The sequence below is a fragment of the Chroicocephalus ridibundus genome, chromosome 10 (assembly GCF_963924245.1).
Source record: "Chroicocephalus ridibundus chromosome 10, bChrRid1.1, whole genome shotgun sequence".
NCBI lineage: Eukaryota > Metazoa > Chordata > Aves > Charadriiformes > Laridae > Chroicocephalus > Chroicocephalus ridibundus.
Window position 1 is genome coordinate 18,183,515 of NC_086293.1, and position 23,799 is coordinate 18,207,313.

The following is a 23,799-nucleotide window of genomic DNA, read 5'->3' on the forward strand; positions in this document are numbered from 1 at the left end:
TAGATATAGAAGAACAAAGAATGGGAATGAAGTATATTTACCCCAGGTTCTGCTGGGAAAGGTGTCTGTCTAGATATTGTCACTTAATATAGATTTAATTCCCGTTAATCAGGGTACAAAACACTGCTTAGAGGAAATAAACTGGAAGTCTTTAATTTTCTGGAACAAAAAGCTCTTCCTAAAATGGACAATTAAAAACAAAAAACAAAAAAACCCCAACCAACCAAACAAAAAGCCCTAAAAAAAAAATACTGTCTAGTGTTCAAATTGTCTACAGGCTTTATCTTCAGTTTAGATGAAGTAGAAGTTTCAAGAGGGGTTGCAGAACTTTCTGTTTTATCGTGCTATCTGCTACCATAAATTCCAGAATCCTACACAGAGGTGTAATGAAATCAACCCCGGTTGAAGTTCAGTAAAATGCTTAGTAATTACTTTCATGTTCTCACTTCTTTCTCCAGTCTCTGCCCTAGCTTTATTTTTACTTCTAAAATTACGTGACTTACCTAAGTTCAGTAAGCTTTTTCCTCTTCTTCTAAATTCCAGTTTTAATTCTGGTATTCCTCTAGTTTGCTTCATTAGCTTTTTGGCTGCTTGTTTGCTTTTCCCTGGGCCAATGTTATTTCCCATTCCTTATTTTATTTTACATGATGTGAATCTTATTAGAAGATTATTGTGCCCACATTAGACCCTAGGCTCTTCTCATGAGTGATTTCTCTTTGGCTATTATGGTATTTTCTAGGCTGATGGCTTTTTAAAGGCTTTAGATTTCAGTAATGGCCAGAGACTTCTTTGTGGTAGAGGTGCTACAAACTATTCTGCTTTTCCTTTCCTCTCATACAAAGCTAATAATGAAGTGGGTAAAATGTGAAAGTAGGACTGTATGCAACAAAAAACTCCCCAAGGATTTAGCAGAATTTCAGAAGAAAAGTGGGATCTTTATAGTGGAAAACTATTGAAGATTTGGAGTATTGCCCTAATGGGAATCTCTTGGAGCGAATGGGATAGCTTGAAGGATGGAATGTAGCAGATGTAATACTTCACGCGTCGCCTGTTTCTCAAGAACAATCCTGACAATGGTGTGCTTAACCTGCTTTGAAGTTTGTAATACTAAATTAACCAACCAACACTGACGTTACAATTTGCATACATGGATCATGTTGGCAGGAAAAGGAAGAACCAGAGATATAATAAAAGTTGATGCTATTCTGCCTTTTTGCTCTGAGATGTCCTTCAACTGTAGGGTTATTTCCATTGTGTAACATAGAGAAATCTGACAGTATCTTTTTGTGCTCTGCTGTTGGACCTTTTACTCATGTTTGTTCTCATATTTTTGCTGGTTTTCATTCTTTGTTTTTGCATCCTCTCCTACTTTTCTTCCTGCTGTTTTTTTCCTAGCTGTAAAATATTTAATGATTCTTAAAGTTCAGGGCAACTTTGATTGACATAGTCAATGCACGGTGCTAACAAAGTTCAGAGGAGTTTGGGAATGGTAAAGAAAAGACTGTGTGGGTGAGCAGTTTTCAGTTATAGTTGATGGTATTCCCACTGAGAAAATAATTTAAAAGATACGCTATTATATCTTTTTAGATATTAGAAGTAATCAGGTGTTTTGGAACATCTCTGGTGTTGGAAGTATGGGGAAGGAGAGGTGTTCTGCACCAGTTTCTTCCCTTAGTCTGTACGAAGATAATATCATGACAGCTCTTAATTCTTGGTTTATGGCCAGTGGGAGAAGATGGTAATGTGCCCTTCACCTAGAAGGCCTCAAAGTACAGTTATCATTCAGTGTTTTTCTGATGATTATTTTAGTGTCTATTCCCTTACGTTTGTGCTTTTTTAAAAGTCTGAGTAAAAGTAACATGGACTTTGAGAAATAATGTTGATTATTTAAAGAATCACTCATGATAAAATATCTCTTTCTGGGAATTTGTGTTCCAGTAGATTAGTATTATTGATCATTCTCTCCTCACGTACTCTACAGATGATTTTAGAGATCTGAAGCTATTAGTCTTTTCTTGTCTGATGTAATTACCAGTACAAGGAATAATCTAATTAGAAGAAAACAAGGATGCATTCTAATTGTTCTAATAAATTATGTTAGTGCTTTATGCTTGCAGTCAGATTTAGTAAGAAATCATTTGACAAAGTGACAGCTTGTCTTATGGTGCTAGCAGATATAACTTCAGTTTTCTCTGACTGAAGCTGACTGGTAGTAGACTTGAAATCCTGTATTAGAGGGTTTGAGCTCTTCAGGTACACTGCAAAATTCTTAAAAACCTTTTCCCGTCTAGTACTGGTAGTGCCAGTAAACTGTTCTGTGTCTAGTTGTTGGGGAAATTGGGGGACTTGCTAACTTATCCTATGCAGTTCTTAAATAGTGCAGTAGGACAAGAAACAGTCATTCATTCAAACAATCCGACCACTTCTGAAAAATTTAGTATGTAACTGCACCTGGAACAAAGTGCACTTGGATAGTGTGCAGTTGTTTAATCTCACTTTAGCTGTTTCTCATCCTTTCATGGATTAGAGCCATTTTAGTCTGCTCTGCAGGACTGTAGAGTTGAATCTCTGTAATAACCACATGCATGCTTCTGATGCCTATGGAAAACTGTCAGTGGCCCCCCATCTACCGAATGATTGGGTTGGCATTACTGAACACGTGAGTGTACGCTACCATGTGAGGATCAAAAAGTGTCTACAGACCTGCCAGGCTGTAGGTAATTAACCCAGGACGGAGTTCTTTGCTTAAAATTAATAAGATCATGTTTACGGCAACATGAGAATGACCAATATACGTTAAAACCACATGAAAGAGAGCAACTGATAGTGGGGATGGGATTGGGGAAAGATGATGTCAAACGGATTTTAAGTATATTCTACTCAACTCCTCATATTAGAAATTTCTCTCCCCTGCATACCACCCTTTCATCTCTCTGATGATGTTTTCAATTTATTTCCTTTTGCTGACAAAATATTTCTGGACACTTAAATCTAATTGGTGATCTCTCTTTCTCCAGAAAGAGATGGAGTTCTCAGTTCTCACTGAACTGATCTCTGCATTCACTCTTAATTAGGTGAAGTACTGAAGGTGACACTGCTTTTTGTTGTAGTATTATTATGTCTCCAGGTCAGAGATGAGTGCCTGCATGATCTATGATTAGTAGCATTAATGGGCTATTTTACTTTTAATTGTTGGCAACAAAGGGTAACAAGAACTCAGACTATTAATAAATGCTTTATGATATAATTTAGAAACCTTTCCCCTAGACTTCTGCTCTTCTGTTGTTGTTATTTTTTAAATGGAACACAAGGTACAGGTAGAATTATTTCGGCCATGCCTGAGCTGCTTAGGCTTAGCAAATACACAAGAAATAGTTGAAGACTATTAAGATCTATTTAGACTATTACGAGACTTTAAGATTATATACAAGGTTAGTTGAGTGCACTGGCTATGGGAAATCGTTACATATAGGAGCGATGTAAAAGGGATGCAATTTAAATATTTAAAAACAATATTGGTAAAAGACATATCAGTCCTTCTGATGGCTGGATGAATTTGCACTGGGTTGCTGTCTGTCTCTGTTAGCTGTGTGGCATTAAGTAGTCTTTCTCACTGTGTGTATGAAGAAATACCTTGCCCTTCATTTGCTTAATCTAAAATTCAAATTCTCATTGCAGTGTGCAACTGCATCAGAAGTACTTAGACAAATTAAATGAATCAGTATGGTACCTTTGAAGAATCTAATTTCCACATGGGGAATCATTTTTATCATCTGGCAAAAAGACAAAACATGAATTTTACATTGGCTGCTTTTTTTTTGGTAGTGTTTAGGTTGCATGGGGTTTGCTTTATTGTTCATCTGCTCTGTTCTGAACTTCTCCTTTGCACACAGGTTACTGTGAGCTCTGCTGGAGCAACTCTTGTATTGATGCAGTTTTGAACCATGATGTGATTTGTGATTTGTCCCTACCTGCCTCTGTAGTGCCATTATGGTTTGTAACATAATTACGTCTGTCTGGCAATTAAAAATATATTGTACCTGGAAGATACCTGTGTTCTAGAGAAAAGTTTTACTCTGTTTCCATTAACGAAGCAGGCCTTTGATAACCTTTACAAGTATTTAGTCTGAAATACTGAAAATTCACAAATTTCAGAAGAAAATGGTATTTGTGCTGGATATTCACCTATCAATAACTGGTATTGACTAGTGGAGTTGGGTGAAGTTGCTCCTAAGATTGAAGCAAATTGTGTGAATGGCTGCCAGCAGGTCGCTGCCTCGGGCTCCATGGGTGGGTGAACGTAGGTTGTAACAAACACTCTGCTGGGAAGCTGCAGAGAGCTGCTGGTAAAAGAACTTTACCCTTCATATTTTCAACCTAACCTTGAGAACCTCAGATGTCATTCTTCTATTGCTTTCCTTTTGGACAAATCTGGGTGCTTTGCAAGTTAACAGAAGCTTTGCCACTGATTCTGGGAGATCTGCAGTTTATTGCTGTGTATGGTTTAGTTAATGAATTTAGATTGCAGAATACTAAGTTTTCTGCTTTTATTTTTGTTTACCTTTTTTTTCCCCCAATTATAAGGGGAATAAGGAAAAAAATAGTTAAACTAACTTTGCATAAGGCAGCTCAATCTGTAGTTTTTTGCAGATGTGCAGGGAGGTGATCAGCGCTACCTCATGCTGCCAACAACCCATTGTCAGTCCTTTATAGGCTCTAAGAAAGCTAGTGCATAATTAACCTTTGCTTGAAATTATTTGCTTTAATCAGAGAGGACACCTCCCCAGATAAGCATGAAAAATACAATGGACATTTCTAGATGCTTCTTTCCTGAGCGTTTTATGGCTTATTCCCAAATGAAATTGAAAACCGTCAGGGCAGCAGCAGCCTGCTCTAGGAGGGAACTGGCTGATCAGTATATTTGGAACCTTGGGATTTCTGTACAGCCTTAAATTTTACATACAGGCCAGAAGTGTGTTTGCTTCTTTATAGTGTGTAGCAAAATACAGTCTGAAATCTCTGATGTAGCCAAGACATGCTCTTAGCTAAAGAAAGGTTTATTCAGGGGGAAAAAAAAAAAAAAGCATGCAATTCAAAATCCATTAGGTAGTTCCAGGAACGGGGTTAGAGTAGTGGATGTGAGACCACACACTGACATAAGCTGTTATCTCTGTGAGGTTAACTCAAGTCGTTAACTGGACACTTCAGTTGTAGCCTTTGGGCAAATATTTGTTGAAACATAAAGGTTTTGTTGGGTTTAGCCTGGTTCCCTTTAGCTGATTCTAATCTCAGTTTCTTTACTGGTGAATGCAAGCCTTCAGCACTTTCAGGTGTTTTTAATACGTGGCTCTGGACTTACTGGAAACCATCCTAAATACAAGAGAAAGTGACTCATTGAAGTCTTTGCCTTATTTGACCAAAATTCTGAGGATTAGTCTTGTTATAAAATTCACATTTCTTTCTGCTAGCTGAGGTAGAGCAGGTACTTATTTGTCCTACTGAGCTACACTCAGCAGGATTCCTGGGAGCTGGACGTTCAAAGTTCAGCCTATGAAGTTGTGGGTGGAAGCTGTTTCCCATATTGATTGTGTATGCTCAGGGATATATTGTGTGGGGTTTTGTGTGGTTTTTTTCTTTTGTTTTTGGTTTTGTTTTGTTTGGTGGTGGTGCTTTTTTTCTAAAAAAAGGTGTTTAAAGATGGTGAGAGAATAGGTGGAAGTGCTATTTTAAAGAGGGTGAATGGAATTCCAGGCTTTTCGTGTGAGAAGCAAGACATGCCCCCAAAACTGGGGGAAGATGACAAAATGGGACATGGATATGTCTCAAGGTGATGAATCTTTCATGGCTTTTTTTCTTTGGTTTACCATGTTCCCTGGCTATTGGGCTTGCAGCAAATCTGGGGGTACAAGTATGTATGTCTCCTTTAGTTATCGGTGTACTTTTTGGAGAATATGTTCTTCCCCAAGTACAGTCTCCTTGTTAATGCTGCCATTTGATATCCTTCCTATTAGGAAAATAACCGTCTGGGAAGTGCAAGCTGAGTCCTGCCTTACTATGAGCAAGAGGAAAGCTGTTTTTACAGGGCAATCTTTACATCATTCTCACAAATGAATACTATTGATTTTGTAGGCTTTTTTTTGTGTTGTTGGCTTTTGAAACTTCTGAAATGCAAGAATTTCTGATGAAAATGTACAATAGCTGTGCTGTGACCAAGGCAAGGATCAGACCAGTTCACTGTCCTTCTAATTTGTAATTACAGTTTTTGCAGATTTGCTGCATTCCTATTCAGTGTTTATGCACTGTTCAGCACAAGCTGAGTACCGTAAACAATGCACTATTGAATATTGCAACAACTCCCAAATTTGTCTTCAATTTTCAAGAGATCTTTGTTTCCACATGGAAGATTTTTTTAAAAATGCTGGGGGGGAAAAGGTAATAGTGGAAAAACCATTACATCAGAAAACATATTTTTTGCTTTTGTTCTGACGACCTCTCTAAATCTTAGGTGTAAATGTTCTGCATACAAATGGTCTTCCAAAACTTGTGCTTTGATACTCCCATCCTTTTGACATTCCCTAAACACTCGGTTCCAAACATCTTTGTATAATCTTTAAGAATCAGAATTTAAGGATGGTTTCATAGTGACCATGTAGTCGTCGTGTTATAAAAAGACCTATCTTGAAGCATGACAATAAACTATTATGAGGTTCTTCCAAATGGTTTTGAAATTTCTGTATCTCCCATCTTTCCTAAATTTTACCCAGATGTCTGATAAACACAACATTTCAAGCAGTATACTAGACTTGGCAGACACTAAATTCAACAGAATGTAAATGACATTCAACGTGTTTATATATCCTCTGGTGTTTTTCTCCTTCTGTAGACTCGGCACAGTTTGTTACCCCAGTGAGTCCCATTTACTAGCAGGCTGGAATTCAACTGCGTGAGAATACTGTTTAAAAAATCTCAAGCAGCTCACTACAAACTTTTGATGTTACAAAAATTACTTGCTACTTCATTTCTTTGATTTTCTCACTTGATTGTGTATTATACTTGTTTTTTTTAATGTCGCCAAACTGTGGCAGTAGCTGTTAAAGTGTCCATCATGAAGTCTGCTCTACTGGAAGCTGCTCTTAAATGACTTTTATTAGCAGCTGCCTCTTTAAGGCTTGTGCATAATGATTTTTTTAAAATTAAGAATTTCAGTTTTCAAACAACTATTCTCTGTTTGCAGCTTGGTCTAAGCTCATTTTACTCCCACACAATGGTAGAACCTTACAAATATTTGAATTTCTCAATGTATTTTCATTTTTTCACGTGTTAGGTATCATAGGTTTAACAAGCCACATTCTCATAAATTGAATTACTGTAGCACTGAGTAATCAAGCTGCAAACCAGGACTCACTTTGAGAGCTGCCTTACAGACCTATACAGGGACAAAGTTCTCTGATCCAGACAGCTTAAGGCCACCAAGTGGAAGACTGGAAACCATCAGTACAGAGAAATAGGTGGGAGTATGGAAGCACAGAAGTAAGGTGTTGGTCGCATGCTGGGCAGTTGTCTTAAATGCCCAGGCCCTTATCTGCTCCTAAGGTTTTTGTAGGTATGACATACAGACAAAGTGAACTTACAAGAAACTGAAGAGAATTTTTTTATTTTTAATTTTTTTTTTTAGAGCTATTAAGCAGTTCTCATCCCTGAATTGCACTGTATCGCTTGGATACTCTGCAGCTAATTCTCTCCTTTAATGACTTGTGGACATCACCTGAACAGAAATGAAGGTTAAATTTTGTCTGACTGGCTTAAGTAATACAGATCCATTAGCTGTCACAGGTGTCGATGATTAGCCTTTGGTTTAGCAATTATGGAAAAATGTTAAATATTCCCATTTGACTTTACAGTATAAAAGCAATTTCAAGTATCGTCTGCTTGCTAGAGCTTCATTAGAAGAATCTAGTTTTGCATATCTTCATAAAAAAGCAAACTCTGTGACTAACAGAATGAGTAAAGGGTACAGTAAAACTGCCTTTCCTAAGTAGTCTTTGGATTTCGATTTTCTCAGAAGAAGCTACAATTGTCAGCCTTTTCTCGGGAATGAAACACTGAAAGATCTCTGTGGCTAAATTTAAACCTTCTAGCTGACGTATTTGCTGTGCGCATAGTAGGTGATAGACTGAATAAAAGTCCAGATGGGTTTAATAAGTTATATTTGCTCCCTTCTCACAGTTAGGAATGTCTGACTGGGGCGGGGAGAAGGTTATGTTGTAGGTACTGGCAGTATTTTAGTTGAGATTTTTGATGCAAGGTATAGTATTAAATTAGTGACAAGTTCAAGAGAATGGAATTCATTATAAAATACTTCATAAATCAGTAAAAAAATTAATCTGTGACAGGATTTCCAGATAGCTTTTAGCCTTTAGACTCTTGTCTCATACTTCTGTACACGTTTCTCCGTGTTGTGGAGCTGGATTCGTTCTTGCTTGGACTTAAAAAAAATAGGATGCACCAATGTCAGTATTAATGAAAATCCATCCACTTTGAAGTTCAGATATCCCAGATATGGGATATATTTTACTGTAAATCACTGGCATGAGTATAAATCTTAATGTTATGGATGTGTCCAAAGATGAAAATATAGACATTAATTTTAAAAAATATTCAGTACTTTGAACAAACAAATCCTTCTTGTTTCTGCATCTGTTTTAAATGATGGAATGTGTTTGTCCCATTATGTGGACATGCTTATGCAACAGCTTATAAATATATATGAAACCCTTCCTAGAGAAGATACAGTCTTTATTCCAGTGGTCTTAGTAACTTGCCAAGATGACAAATTTAGGAAAAAAACCCATACACCCTGGTAAATGACCGTCTCTTTCTCTCCAACACTTCAAGTGCCAACTCCATCTAAAAACTTCCTAATAAATATATAAAATTTGTACTTTCTGCCTTGATTTTTTGGTAGTTTTTCTTTGAGCTGGCCTCATTCTTGAAGAGACATGGTAATTACTTTTAATTACTAATATACTGCTTTAAGTTATACTGAAAACCCCACCAAAATAACCAAGTTTCTTGCAGTTCCTTGTTTAAAAGGCTGTGCTGGGTTCTACCCTGTAAACCTGAGCCTGTACCTTTGCGTTTTAAATCCTGTGTTCTTTATTCCAAAGAATCAAAATAGTGGGCCTTGAAGCCATGCCACCGAATAAAAATTTATGAAACTGAGAACTGATGGAGTTTTAATATAATGAGTTGAAATTCTGCCAGTTATTTTTAAGTATCTTTCATGTGTCTATCTGCTTTAGTCTTAAATAATGATTCTGAGGCATACGCTGAAGAACGGATGTGTGTGATGTCAAGGAAGGTCAAATAACTGAAATATTAGTATACTTCTAAAACATACCTGAAATATGTTCAAGTATAAAGCTTCTTAATTAGTAGATGACTAGGCTTTTTGTTAATGTTTGTCTCTGTCAGTGTCTTCAAAGCGTTGTCTTGAAAACTAGTGTTTATACATGATATATATATATATATTTATCAAATCTAAATTGGCCTCTAAAGTTGCCTTTAAGCTGTCAAGTTGCTTAGCTGGAAAAATACAGGGATGGTTTTTTTCAGGATAAAGAATGAAGGCTTTTAATGGGATTAATAAGGAAGACAAAATATTTTGGTGTTCCCTTTTATGTGGTGAGGAGGATTTGTCTTTTTATTAAGATTTCTTGTAACAGCTTGCATTCTATACTTATAATGGCTTTTGAAAGAGTAGGATTAAATCAGCTAGCCACGAACAGAAAAGAGGTGGGGGAAAAAAAAAAGGCAAACTATTCATTCCTGGAACACTAGTGAAAGCAGCTGTAGATGCTCAAGTGAAGTTGGTCTGAATGCTTTTGGCAGTGCGTTTTATCCTTCCGTGTTCTATCAGCTGAAGGTTCTAAGTTTTGTAACAAAGGTAGGCTTTGCTGTGACTTGAAACAGTAAAGAATGTGCACAGTAATCTCTCCAGAGATCTGGCACCTTGCAGAATGATCCCCTTTGGTTTGAATGGCTTTAATAAATGTCCCCTTGAGAAAAAGAGAATCGGCGTTTATCTTCCTTCCCTTGTTCTTGGCAATGGTGAACCCTAAAAGCTACGCGTGACTCAATGTTGGTCCCTCGTGTTGGGCCACGGAGACTCTTCAGGGCAGGGCATGTTGACTATTCTGTGTATCTAGAATATTTAGGAGAGGATAATCCTTTCTTGCTTGATCCTTGGACATGAATACAGTAAACTGCTTAAATTACCAAAAAGTAAAAGTAGGAGTCAAAAACAAGGCAACAGTTGCTCTGTTAATGCTGTCAGAGGTAATCTTAAAGATGGGCTCCTGAAGAAGCTTCTCAGTTTCAAGGAGTCTGTCTCAGTGTTTTGACCTTCCTTCGAGGATTGCTACTGGAATGATTGGTTATTGCTGCTTCTCTCCAGAGTTATTAGTTATTAACATTCAATTATCCATGAATTAGTCTATTCTTATTTTTCCTTGATTTTTATTACCTTCTCATTCTCAGGAAGGCTCCTTTTTCTTTTTTTTTTTTTTTTTTTTTTTTTCCCCCCCCCAAGTGCAGATCCTGGTTTAGATGTGGTGCTCAGAAACTTTTGAAACTTTGCAGTTGAGTCCCAAGTGTGTTTTTCAGGGAATTTTTTGGTTAGGTCTCCAAACCCAAACTCTGTGTGTCAGCTCTGATATCTGCCAATTCTAATCCAAGTACTGAACATCCTAGGGTGGTCAAGTGTATCTTTTACGAAGTCCTTGTATTTTAAAATACTGTCCCTACCGACCAGAATTTGTGCTTTGTTTAAGCCTTTCTTTTTCATATTGTTAACCTTTCATAATACATAATACCTAATGATGTGCACGTTGTTGTTAACTTTTTGTTTACATTTGAGAAAGGTGCTTTGAAGAATACAAAACAAAGTATGAATTTCTCTATTCTTCTCATTCAATGACAGTTGATCCCAAACACTGGAATTACATTTCTGGAACGTTATTTCTTCTTTATAGATACTCACGTTACTTCTATGAAATGAAAAGGGTTTTATTGGATGACAGTAAATCATATTACTAGCAAAAAGCAATAGGCAAGTTACTGATGAGGAAATGATGAGGAACTGTCCCGCAAAATGTGCACCTGGATAGAGGGATTTAATAGAATCAATGAACTACTACTTAGAGCACTTTCCAGTGTTGTTAAACACTTTGTAGACTGACAAAACACCACATTAGGTTAATTCTGTTCCTGGTGGCTTTGTACTTATGCTTAGAGAAATCTTCTTGTCACTAATTTACAGTAACAGTGTGGATTGCATGTACTTGTCTGCTAAACATTGGCATATTTCTTACCCCGGGCTCATATTTCCTAATAACTCATTATCAAATCACATTTGGAGAAGGGACTGCTGAATTACTTAGCTAGAATGCAGTCATAGGTTTGGCCTTACTCATGACCTTCACCAAATAATAAGAGGCAGCTGCATACATCTTGTGTATGACAGGAATGTTTAATCTCCATTCTCCTATAATACACTAGTGTAATTGAGAGTGAAATGCATAGGGTCATACTGTCCCTTCCTTGCACACTACAAAATCACTGTAATCATCCTCTGCACTGAGCTATATGGTGTGGATTTTTTTTTCTTATCCTTGGAGCTAAAATAGGTCCTAACAAGCAGCTCCTAACAGTGTACAAAAATGTCAAATACCTTTTCTGTTCTCTTCAGACAATGTGCTGGTTTACTGTATCATAGCGGGAAGTTAACATCATGTCATGCAACCCTTTAGAAGATTGATTAGCTCTAGGTGTGCTATCTGTAAGGATAGAGTTGTGACTTGTTCTGAAGAGCAGATCTAATTAAAACTCAGAATTCATATTCTTTAGTCTGAGGCTTAAAGGAAAACCTGAATGAAAAGACCTAATGCTGAAGCTTCTCACCAAAGAAACGTTAGGTTTGTCAAGGTTTTGCTTTATGCCAAAATTTGTGTTTAGTGGTTATCCTAAAATACATGGTATTGTGATGATGATGCTTTCCAATTACGATACTACTTACTAAATAGGCATTTTGGTAACCAGTACTTTAAAAGGTAGCTGATAATTGTTGATCTAAATGTTAATGATTATTGACATTTTCTGTTTTGATGGTTTTGTGGCAGAAGTATATACTGTAAAGCAACGTACACTTTTGTAACTATATGCCAAAACCCCAAAAGTAAAATAGAAATTGAGTCCCCCCAAACTGAACTGTCCTATTCTGAAGAGTTCAGTAAGATTCCTATGGAGAATACAGCTCTTCCCACACAATGAGCACTTATGGCTGAATTTCTCCATTGAATAGTTTTGTGATGCTCTCTATTAAAGGTCTCTAAGTTGTGTTTTTTTCTTTCAGGTAAAGATTGAGTAATACATAGAAGAGGCCTCCTGCAACCTCCTAATGTAAGTGTGTGTTTTTCATATGAACATACTGCTCTGTTCACTGGGACATGAGACCCATCAGTGATTTCTTCACATGGTCCTGACAGCAACGAACAGAGAAATGAGTAACAAAATCCAAGTCGATAACGTATTGCCATTGCGGTGAGGGGGGGAATGTGCCTGTGTGAGTTTTAAAATTAAAGTTTAGTCAAGCCAGAGTATCACCAGACATTGAAGCCTTCAGACTTTTCCATTCAAATACATGTGGCCATAATGGGACCCCCAAGTAGTCATGCTAGCGAGCTGGTAATTTAATAGTAAGTCCCTGAAGAAGTTATGTAGTGAAATCAAGACCTTTCAATACTGAACTGTTAGTTTTGCAGGGAGGCAAAATCTCACTGGTTTTAAAGCTAAAAGAAAAATCTTAATATAAAGCTATCTTGTCTTCTTATAAGGAGCTACTGTTTGGGAAGCAAAGAAGGTTCTTACACTTGGGTTTCATTGGTCTTGTTATGGTGCCGCTCTTTGATAGGATTGTGGATTTGTTTTGGTAAATTGCAGTGGAGTACAGTGGAAATGATCCAAGAAAAAAGCATAAGAGTATGTGGCTGGCAGTACGATGTATTGAAGTATCAAAGCCTTGGGTATATCATCAATTATTCATCTATGGTCCCCTCCTCATGGAGAGGGGACGTATGCTATGTTCCCACTCTGTAAATAAATTTCCTGGCTAATATAGAACTGATCTAGTTAAAGCGGAGTCTCACTTGATTTGTTATTTCTTGAGTACTTCTCAGGCTCCAAATTCCTAAGAATTGAGGTGGTTTCGCAAAGAACCCAAACAAACAAGAAACGCCTTCTGTTCTCAAGAACAGAAATGACCATCGCAGAGGGGAAATACTCTCCTTTCTCCTTTTTTTTTCTTTTTTTTTTTTTGCCTAAATAGAGCAGCTAAAGCAGAACAAACTGAAATTTAAACAAAGTTTCAGGTTAGATGAGAAATACAGCAAAGCTAGCTAAGCATGCAAATGTATCAGAAACAAGATAATCTTCCCACTATGAATATGAATAGGTTAGGACAAAACTACTCTCAGGCTACCTCACAGCTCTTGGGTTCCTTGATCATCTTGGGTGAGTAAAATGGCTAATTCAGAAATGACCTGGGTTTACCCTGCTGTGGGGTGAAAACACGAACTAGATACTATCCAGAGATACTTGCTTGCCCTTTGATTCACTGAGCGGCAAAAAATGAACGTGCTGCAGGACAGTAGGATACTGAACTTCTCCCTCTTGCATTTGTATTTTTATGAAGACCAAGAATTATCATCATGTGAAAGGAAAAATGGTTCATTTGAAAAGCAATGGATACATTTTGATTAATTGTTAAGCATTATGTAAAAAATTGTTTTGAAATTGCGACTTGTGCAGTAGTTTAGCTGTGGAATGAACAACTCAAGCAATTGATGTATTGGCAGACACATACCTAGTAAATGAGCTCTAAATTATTCACTCTGATAACCAGCAGCTATCACATATGTTCATATTCATCCGTTTTCCCTTGTACAAACTCTGGATGGTCGTTATCAAATTTTCTTGGAAGTAACTATTGCTTTTTGTGATGGGGAGAAGTTGCTTTTTCATTTTGTGCTTTGTTCAAGGAATTTCTATTTCCTTAACCGTGACCAAGATTTTTTCTTTTTTGAACAGGTCACTTACAAAATAAAATTTTGCCATAAATCTTTTTTTCTTCTGGTTTTCCCCTGGTAAGATATGCTTTACTCTACAGAAATGAGGTCTTGTCCAGCAGAGGGATACTCAAAGCTGACCAAATAGCAGGAGACATTTTCATTTTAGTGAGAGAGAGGAACAAATAGATGTGTCTTCCTTGATCCCAGCTTTACAATTACTGTGAGAAAGAGGCAGACACCAGAGACAGAGTCTGTTAGAGCCAACTTGCTCCCCAAAGGAGGTAAAAAGAGATAGTTGCTTGCTGAGAGTAGTGTGGTATTTTCTCCCTTCCAATGTGTCTTGGTTTTTTTTTTGTTTGTTTGTTTGTTTTGTTTTTTTTTTTTTTTTTTTTTTTTTGTAGTTGTTTTTGGTTTGGGTTTGGTGGCTTTTTTTCCCCTGCCCTCCCCTTCCCATGGAAAGTAGCTGGGAACTGTTAGTTCTATACTTGCATTGGAGATGTGCAAGGGTCGGGTGCCTTTCTGCAAGATGAGCAGCAGCTGATTGTCAGGGATCATTAATATTGTCTTGCCAAAAATATACAGCAAATTCCAGATAGGCAGTATATTGGTTTTAGTCTCTATTTCGAATGCGTGGATATGATTGTTCAAATGCAGTGGCCTAAAGTTATTAATCCATTGAAATGATTCTCTTCAACTGTCTTGATCCTCAAAATACTCTTGGCAGATAAGAAATGTGCTATTCTTTATCTTATAATCAGATCACCTCTAGGGTACATCTGGAAAAGCTGTGTAATATAATTTTTTCCATTTAAATAAACTTTCAAAGTTTTTACTAAACTCCTAATGTTTTTAAAGTATGCAAATTGTGATTATATCACCTTGGATCTTTGCAGGATAGTGTACTGCTTTTGAGACAAAGAAGCTGTACATGAACATTAGTGATTTTATTACATGATGTATCTTGACATCAGTTTAGTGAATCAGATGAGATGCTTGTGACTCTGCTTGCTGAGAATAAACCAGCTGGTATTTATTTTGGAAGTATTCAGAAAACAACCCCTTGTTAATGATCCATTGCATGATCTGGCATCTGGTAAACTAATATATTGTCATCGTTATGGTGAAAATCACCACAAATCATTAAAGATTTTAAGAACCATTCGATTTCTTTATTCTTTCTAAAATACATTAATTATGGTAAAAATCGTTCTTATTAGCAATATTATTGAATGATGGTAACCCAAGACCAATCTCATGGTAGAATCTGTTAGCACAGACAATAAGAATGTTAATTCCAGAAGTAGTTTCCATCTTAAGCAAGCAGGTGGCTGTGGTTAGTAGAGTTTTTCTGTATTGCACATGGTAGGATACAGTGGAGTGTTGTTTTGTTTTGTGTTTTTGTTTTTTAATGGAATCCTGTAATTTAAACTATTTTATTGATCCCTTCACTGAAGAACTGAGCATCTGGAGCCATCTTGACTTGATTATATTTGTTTCAGTGAGACTTCTTATGGTGAGAGTTATTTTCTCTTTTGAATTGGTATATGTGAATGTGTAACAAAGATGACGTCAAGCTCTTTTTGAACCTTCCTGAACATATAATTACAACTGTAGCTTGAAATTCCTCAGAGGCATGTCTGCATTATGACAGTTTCCCTTACATACTCTACAATTGGTTAGAACTTAAAAAGTAGTATTCAATGCTTCTTGATATTTCATAGACTCGGTAAAAATAATATTTTATTTCTGATTTTAATGATGTGGGAATCAGGGTGATATCTAGATGACTCAAGATAAAAACGTTAAGTTTCTTAGTATGCAACCTCAGCATATTTGTTATGGGTAGCCACTTAAGATTATACGTTTGGTTTTAAAAAACCTCAAATTATTGAATCAAAACTTGTTAAAGTGGAAGAATTGTTCAAAGAGAAATGAAGGCTCTGAAATAGATGGGACAAGATTTATTCCCTCATTGAAATGAGGAAGTTCAGACAATAACATTTGGAGATGGAATCTCTAAGACCCATTTCAACTGTCAGGATCTTCTTGTTAGATCCTTCAGTTTAGTTTGGTGTCAATTTTCTCTTTCAGTGGACTTATGAGGCAGTAGATAGGGTTGTAATGCTGGTGATTTAAAGACGGATGGATGCAAACCCTATTTTTGAAAAGGCCAGACATCTCTCTCTCCCTCTTTCTCTATTTGCACAATAACTGTCTTTCAAATGCTTGTCACCTTTTAAAGTTTATATCACTTGTTGCAAAGGTTGTCATAGTGGTTTATTTTCCATCGTAACTATTCTCTGTGTAAAGCATTTTTTTTCTAACACTCTCTTTGAAGATGACCTTTCCTTAGCTTAAGTTCATGCCCTTTGTTGTTATATTTGATGCAAACTCCTATAGCCATAAAATCCATACCTTTTGTTCTTTTACAAAATTCTTGTGTAACTTGTCAAGATCTGCTGTTAATTTCCCTTCTCAAAGGCTAGACCTCATTCCTCTAATTTTTTTTTAGTTGTTATTATTATTATTATCATCCCAGATCTTCTGGCACCTGCGTGATCACGTGATATTTTTATATCTTTATTTTTGCGTACTTCTCATAAAGCAGTGATTGGAAATGTGAGCATAGTTCCTCATGTGCTCTGAATCTCATATATGCAATAGATATTGTTCCTCTGACTTAGAACATGTTCATACGTGAAACTATTGAAAATGTGCAAGTAAGTAGTATTTTGTTGCATTTGAACCCACAGTACTATGGGATTACATTTTCAGTTTTTTTTTTTTTCATGGTAGCTTTTGCTCAAAAGATGATTCTGTATAACTGGCAACTAAAGAAATGATCCCATTTATGGGGATAATCTCCACTAGGAAAAAGTCAGTTACATACCAGAAGCAACCTATCTTTTTATCAACTGAATTACTGTACAAGTTCATCTACCTGCTTTAAAAGTATCTGCACAGAATGGTAATCAGCCAAGGTAAATCTGAGTTTTCTCTCAACTTTGCAGTAACTGGGTTAAGCTATTTTTGGTTCTGTAGGAATGAATTTACCACAGGAAGAGAACACAGAATTCATCAAATTCTTTGTTAGAGCTATTGCTAAACATATTTTAAACTATATTTAAATTGTCTTTTATGTTTGAGAGCCCTAATAGCTGATGTGAAAAGGAATTTCTCCTATAATAATACATTTGTAGGAACTAGATGTATGGTGTCCCTTGTTCCTTTATGGTTAATGCTTTCTGTAACATCAGAATTGTTTATCAAATCATTTGGAAGCACTTTTGCCTTTTGAGTCTCTTGGATATCTTTTAATAAAAATATTTTTTTTTTCCTAATTTTTTTCCAAAGCTAAGCCACCTGGAGTCTTGAGAAGGTTGTGTTCTGTAGTATAAGCTAAACCTGATTTAATTCTGGTAAAGTATATATTTTCTGTAGGACGTAAGTAGTCATCTGACACTGGTTACTTGAGCACTTAACTAAGTAATTGTCTTAATAGTGCTGTTCCCACTTACACTACAGCTAACAAGCTGTGGGTGTCTTCTGTGCCCTCTTCCATGCCTTCCTCCTTTTATGTACCTCAGAATTCTCTGTATCTGTACGATTTCATTGTTTTTCTTCTAAAATCAACTCAAACTGTAAAATTCTTGTTTTTGATTGTGCCTTGCTGCAGGGCTCATTGCAAGCGTCTGTTGATTTCTTTTGCCTTCCTGAAGGGAAGGGACCAATTTAATTACCACATAAAACTCAGTTTTGCACTGCACAGTATGGTAGAAAACAGGCTTTATAAGGAAACTATCCTAAAGGTTGATTAGATAATCACGTTTTCTTTAAAATTCTGTAATTTTAAAAATTAACTGTATGGAAGGATTATGAACTTTATTATAAATGGTTTTGAAGCTTTTCATAGAACAGTATTGTTAATGTCTGTGATACATGCTGGTTCTGTATTTATTAAATACTGTAGGATATTATCAGAAGGATTATTCTTGTGGTGCGACATAAGTTACAATTCTTCAGTGCTTTTTAGCTATCAATCCTTCTGGTTTAAAATATTATTTCTTCTCTTTGGTTATAGAGAAGTATTTTGGCTGTTTCTCACGCCCCATCAATAGCCAGTCCTGCACATCAGCATAGCTCGCTATCTTATTTGTCACTACTTTTTTTTGAGATTTTTTTAATTATTATTTAATCCTGGTAATAAACCTTCCCTCTTTTTATCCCAAGCCCAGTAATGAAAAACATAAATCCACTGAATATGATCCATCTCAGTATTGGCAAAACATCAAGTCAGTGGCATGGATACTGAGAATGCAGAAGTAACGTTAGTAAAATGGTTTCAGCATTGAACCACACTGTTTGTATTTACATGGTGCTGGATTTTATGTAGATAGTTGGAGCAAGCACTGTCAGTCTAACCTTGGCCTTGAAGGTACTTTATTTCAGTGCCCGTTGTTTGACTACATATTTGAGTTCTGTGCCATCCATGAACGGGAAGTTGAACATACTATCTAATTATACAGGTATATCCAAAAGGGAGGTAATCATGATCATGTGGGGTTTTTTTGTTTGTTTGTTTTTTTAAATGCAATACTGGATTCCAGATCACTGTCACTTCCTAATTCTGCAAAGAAAAGTGTCCACCAAGGTCCACTGTAGTGAAAAAGCAGCAGCATGGAGAAGTTAGTAACGACCTCTTTACAGAAAGAGACAGCATAATAAACAAACGTCTAAGGAAAGAATGTCCATGTTAAATGATACAGTACATTTAAAGATTCTTTCTGAAAAGTAGGAAAAAATTACTGACTCAAAAAGCTTATTTACACATACACAGGTATGCACGCACACAAAACAGAATGTTAATTCTCAGATCTTGCCTTTGTCTGTGGCAGGCATTTGGGCTGTTAGGCACAGTAAAATCCACTGCAGGTTCTGCTGTATCGGGATGGATGAGACATTCTTGTCATAAGGGTCTAAAGAGGGAGAAATCAAGGCATACTGGAACCTTGATTTGTATGAGGGAGAAAATAAAAAGTCATATGTAAAGTCTCCCTAAGATTCTGGGTTTTGTTTTCCTGTATATGATAATCTTAACCGACTGCAACTAAAACTCCTTAGTTTTGTCTTAAGGAAACAAATACGTTTTCAAACTATGTTAGTATTAAGAAAATTTCACTTTAGAACTCTTAGACCATACTTACCTCAACTCTGATATCCCTACTAGCATGGATATTTTTCTGCATTTGCTCACAAACGGCTGGCAGCACCTTTCTGAGCAGAACAGGCTGTGAATACAAAATATTAATAAACGAGAAACATGTAGTTCCGAGACAAGCAGTTTTTAAAACTTGCATTATGTATACTTAATGCCTAACTGACCTTTTCTGCTGTTTCTTAAATCTCTTAAAAATTCATCTAATTTCAAAGCCAGAGTATTAGCCCATTTATATGTAAATTGCCTTTAATTCATGCATTGATTTGAAAGACTAATCCAAAAGATCCTTTACCACAGGTGACCTTTTTGACACTGTACTTCTGGGAAGACTGTAAAGTGGTTTCTTACGACCTCACATCCACCTGTAGCATAACATATGCCTACTTTAGTCTGTATAAATCAGTCATAAGAGAGTGGTTTTCAACCAACATTGAATTATTAACACTATAACTGTCTTGGTTACAGTTAAAATAAGTCCTATTTAAACCAATGATTATTTTCTGTTGGCATTCTTACTTATTTTAGATGTTAAACACAGTGAAGGTATTCACTGATTATGTCCCTTGAATAATAAATAGTATAATCTAGTTCTTAAATGACAGTCTCCACAGATTGTAAATTTCCAAAAGTATTCAATATTTATTATTTGCCAGAATTTCCTGTCACCACAAGAGCTGCTAGAAGAAATACGCTAAAGCTGACTTCTACTGTTTCCTATAGTAAAGGTGAAACACTTCCCTATATAGAAGAAAGTATACAAAACTGGGATTGTTATGTATTAGGGATTATAAATTTGTGTTTTCATCCATTCATGCTCCAGAAAGCAACTCTTGATCTGCACGCACTGCAGAGAACGAAGGCTCCCCTGGCTTGATGAGCAGTCTATTATTTACTGTTTTCTCACTGTGGCAGGTTATTACTGGGAGGCTCCAAAATAATTCTACTGAATTACTGCAATTGTTTATTGCTAATATATAATGTTGAAGAAAATAAATGCTATTTTTGTTTCTCTCTTCAAATAACCATTATTTTTTTTCAATCAATTAAAGCTTCAGAAGAAAATGGTACAAAGATCTAACATTAAAGATTGTTGCCTACTTGCATAGTCATCAACAAAAGAACAAATGATCTGATATTCTCAAAATGTATTTTAGTTCAGTTATGATGAATTTTTTGGACTAAGAAAAAACAAAATCTTCCATTTTAAATCCATTTAGGCAACGAAGTATACCAGACAGTGCATTTTTGTATTATTATTATAGAATAAGTGAAAATTATTTTTGTGTCGCATGCTTCATATGAGAAGGCATAAAATACTGTACACTGAGTTATAATGAAGGAATAATGATTTGCCAAGTTACATACAGTCATGGAAAAAGCGTGGAGATGAGCTCCAAATTGGCCTGTGTCTATAATTATCACATACTTTTCCAGTCATATCAGGACAAATCAGTATTAATGGTCTCTGCGGGAGGACAGGTCTGTCTGGTCTCTGTTGACTAAGGAGATTTTTTTCGGAAGAATGAGAACAAGATGGCATCAGAAGTAGTGTTTTATCTTTCATTGTTAAAAAACACACAAAAACCCCCCAACTTCCACCTACCCGCCATTGTTTGCAGGATAACGTCAGTTGCTTCAAGAAGAAGATACGATAAAACCACACAACAGAAATGGGTGCTGGAAACAAGAACATTTCCTGGCAGGCATTCTTAATAATTAAACTATCTACTTACCTGATGTTTTAGCCATAAGTTGTTAATTATATCCTAACGTGGCTTGTGGAGACTTCCGGCCATTAATAAACTATACATCGCTACTGCATATAGTTTCTTTTCCTGATGAAATAGTGATCAAGTATTTAGTTACCATGAGTAAATAGTGTTACCTGAGCATAAAAAGGGGGTTTATTTGATATGAGTAAACAGGCAGGAACACTGGCAGAACGTACTTCCTTAAAAAAGAAATTGGCGTTTTGATGGAACTTGGACAGTTTGGTAGAATTGAACAGATGTTGAAAATGGTTTTAAAAAAAAACTAAACCAAAAAAACCCCTACCCCAAAACCTTGTAGATGATGGGAGGACATCCTAATGATCTGGCATTGTATTGAAGGCTTGAATGGCTGTAGCCATGAAAATCATGTGCACAAGGGAATTGGACAGGGATATACATTAGTATCCTACTCTGGTTTGCTTATGGATGTTGATTACCCTTATTACTTGCTATGGTAATACAGTTTTCTGCTCATAAAATAGAGATAATTAGGTAATTAAAGGAATAAATATAGGAAAGGCTACTGAAAATTAACTGCACATGCCAACAAATGTGGTGGAGCTTGTGGCTGAGCCAAGACCAAGAACTAAGCTGTCTAATGTGAGATTTGGCAATTCTGAAATTCCTCTGTGTTTGAAGATACTCATGAAAAGCTTGAAATGGCAGTATTGGATTTAATTACCAAACCCAGAAGGTAGTGTCCATGTAGAGGTTACTTCGTTTTGCTGTTATCGTAGTGTGGTACGATAAAGAGTAGGACATTGTTTACTTTTACAGAATTTGTCAGTTTTTGGGAAAGGAAATAAATATTTCAATTTGTCTTACAGTAGTGTACATACAGACATAAATATGTGTATGTACTTTTTATGTATATAGGCTTGTTACTCAGAGAACAAAATGCAAGAATAGTAGTATTAACAAGTGAATAAGAGTAAGATGGGGGCGAGTTTTGATTAGTGCTAGTATTTAAATATTCTCATTATCTCTTTCTTCTGGATGGATAACTGTATGGCTAATAAGAGCTATTTTTCATCATCTTCTGTAGTGTACATGAGAAGCATGGAGAAGGAAAAGCACAGAAAGACACCGACTTTTGAGCGTTTTCTGAATTAGTGAAGGATGTGTTGCACTGTGAAAAGTGATGAGTGATAACACCATCATAGCGTTACTACATATTATTACAGCTACGAATCCGTCCCAGTGATGACAGTGTTTCTGAAAGCTATGTCCATTATCCTCCTTCCAGCTCTGGACTGGGTTTCTGTTTAGCTGATATGAAAAATGTTGCATTTTGATATTGGGTAGCAGTGCAGAGAAAAAGACTTGAAATTTCAGCTGTTCTAAATGGAAAAGCTTCAGCTTCACATTTGTATGCGTGCCAAGATGTGTAAGGTCTAACAGTAGTGCATACAAATACTTCTCTCGTATTTACTATGTGCTACTATATAAAGTTAAGAACTTCATTTTTTCCTGTAACTATTTAATTGATATTTCTATTTAAGTATGAAGGGGTGTTCCAGTATAAAGTGGGAAGTGGTGCTGCACTACGTATTAAGTTAAATACCACTTTGAATAGATGTGAAAAATTAGCTGGAGCTTCCAGTATCCATGGTTTGAACTCACTTGACTGTTGCTGACTGACTTTTCACCACAGTAAACAACAAACATGTCTCTCACCGGTGCTACTTTCAAGTAAAGCCTTTGTTGCAGCAGGTAACACTTAATGGGGTGGGACTTACGACTTTATGGAAGTCAATTCCTGAGAGATGAATTTATGTACAAACCTGGGAGGATCAAGGAGATTGATAATGATATATTAACAGGGTAACTGTCAGGAGGGACAGGACTGCAATACCAGGGATAAATGAAGATCTTGGCTCAGCAGCATAATACTTCACAGAGTGACAGCAAAAATAAGATGACAGAAAAGATTTACGTTGATCAAAAGAAATACTAGCCTTGGGCTAAAGGAACAAAGGGATTAACAAAAAGTGATGCAACTGGCATTCAGTGGCTAAATTTTGACATGATTCAGTGGACACACCTTGGAAAACCTGTGAATTCCTGTGTCAAGGAGAGGGTTTGATGGCGGTATTAGTGCTGAAGTATTCTTCAACCGGATAGAAGAAGAAAAGGGTATGTAAAGGGGCATATGAGATTATGTACTGAGTTCCTTTCTAGTTTTTCTTAGACTATTGTGATGTTATCCCCAATGTCACAAGTTGTGGAAGGGCTGCATTAACTTCTGAGTGCTGTGGAGACAGTTTTCTTCTGTGACTGTGCCGTGTGCATGTGGGATGGCATGACTTACTGCTCACCAGACAGGTAGCTGGACTTGCCTTCATAAAAGATGTTCCAGTTCACCAGGTTTAACGTGCTGTGTTAGTGTGCTTATGTTTTACGAGAGTTACACATGTTACAAGGAGAATTGTGGCCCTTTCTGTAAAGGCAGAGAGATGACCGTTATCCCTACTGTAATTTCTATGGCTGGAGTAGCACCTTATTACAATAGTGATACCTTATTACAATACCGATACTGCAATAAAGCACAAATTATGTTTTTCACATCAGAGGAAAGGGGCGATCACATCCTCTTACATCACCTAGGCGTTTTGTGGTATGGTGCCTTGGCATGTGTGTCAGCTGTTGAGTGGCAGGTTCACTGGTCTCCCTGGTCAACTTG

The 23,799-nt window shown here is 36.5% G+C and overlaps 1 protein-coding gene across 11 annotated transcripts in view; it reads left to right on the plus strand.

Annotated features, from left to right (window-relative positions):
• Positions 1-23,799, plus strand: part of FHIT (fragile histidine triad diadenosine triphosphatase) — a 611,077-nt gene that overhangs the window by 110,751 nt on the left and 476,527 nt on the right. For 10 of the 11 annotated variants that reach the window (XM_063347965.1, XM_063347958.1, XM_063347961.1 and 7 more), the window contains one exon: positions 12,413-12,459. The exons of the other annotated variant lie outside the window; for it this stretch is intronic. The gene's annotated coding sequence lies outside the window, so the exon portion shown is untranslated. The remainder of the gene's footprint in view (positions 1-12,412; positions 12,460-23,799) is intronic. 11 annotated transcript variants of the gene reach the window in all.